This window comes from Mobula hypostoma, chromosome 19, assembly GCF_963921235.1.
Source record: "Mobula hypostoma chromosome 19, sMobHyp1.1, whole genome shotgun sequence".
In the NCBI taxonomy this organism is placed as follows: domain Eukaryota; kingdom Metazoa; phylum Chordata; class Chondrichthyes; order Myliobatiformes; family Myliobatidae; genus Mobula; species Mobula hypostoma.
In genome coordinates, this window is record NC_086115.1 from 47,041,564 (window position 1) to 47,042,749 (window position 1,186).

Genomic DNA, 1,186 nt, shown 5'->3' on the forward strand with positions numbered 1-1,186 from the left:
TTCTGTAGATTTGCTAAGTGTGACGAAGGCCCGTCACATGACTACAGACGGCACATGGCGCACTCAGTTTTTTGTGACAGCAACCCATATGGTCATGGACTGTGGGAGGGAAATGGAGCACCCAGAGAAAACCCATGAATTCCACAAGGAGGATATAGAGTGATTCCTTACAGAATGGTGCTGGAGTTAAACTCCAAACTCTGGAATTCCCTGAGCTGTAATAGCATTGTGCTAACCGCTATGATACTGTGGCTTTACATGGTAAGTTTGCTTTTGTTTCCCCTTCTCCAAGCTAGCTCAGTCGGTAGAGCATGGGACTCTTAATCCTAGGGTCGTGGGTTCGAGCCCCACGTTGGGTGCAGGTGGATGCCTCGGGTGTAGGCATCGGGGCAGTACTGTCTCAGGGAGAGCCAGGTGAGGAACGTCCCGTGTTATATCTAAGCAGGAAACTTAGAGGGAGATGAAACTGGGAGAGAGTTTGACCTCCAAGCTAACAGCTCAACACTGGCAGCCCCATTGACCAACCTCACCCGCAAGTTGGCCCATAATCTTGTGGAATGGAGTGAGGAGTGTGAAAGTGCTTTCCAGGGCCTGAAGGAGGAATTATGCTCTTCCCCTGTGTTGCAGAGTCCTGACTTTGAATGCTGCTTCCTGGTGCAGGTGGATGTCTCAGGTGTAGGCATCGGGGCAGTACTGGCTCAGGGAGAGCCAGGTGAGGAACGTCCTGTGTTATATCTAAGCAGGAAACTTCTGCCCCATGAAACCCGGTACTCCACAATCGAGAAGGAGTGTCTAGCAATCAAGTGGGCGTTGGACAGCCTCAGGTGCTACCTTCTAGGGAGGGAGTTTGACCTCCAGACGGACCACAGAGCCCTGACCTGGATCCAGACAATGAAGGACCGGAATGCCAGGGTGACTAGGTGGTACCTGGAGCTTCAACCTTTCAGGTTCTGTGTGCGACACAAAGCAGGCAAGGAGAACATCACAGCGGACTTCCTGTCAAGACTGCCAAACATTGCCGCTGCAGGAGAGGAGGGTGGTAATGTGACGAAGGCCCGTCACTGATTACAGACAGCACATGGCGCACTCGGTAAAACACCCATCCCCAGCAGTAATAGTGACTGGGTCTGAAACAGAGCTGCTGCATGGAGCTGTCTCATAGAGGCAGCAGCAACCTGCACAGGAG

At 52.4% G+C, this 1,186-nt stretch overlaps 1 non-coding gene across 1 annotated transcript; it reads left to right on the top strand.

The window, feature by feature from the left end:
* Nucleotides 1-286: 286 nt before the first annotated feature.
* On the top strand, nucleotides 287-368 carry trnak-cuu (transfer RNA lysine (anticodon CUU)). The gene has a single exon. It is a non-coding gene; the product is annotated as a tRNA-Lys (tRNA).
* The last annotated feature ends 818 nt before the right edge of the window (nucleotides 369-1,186 follow it).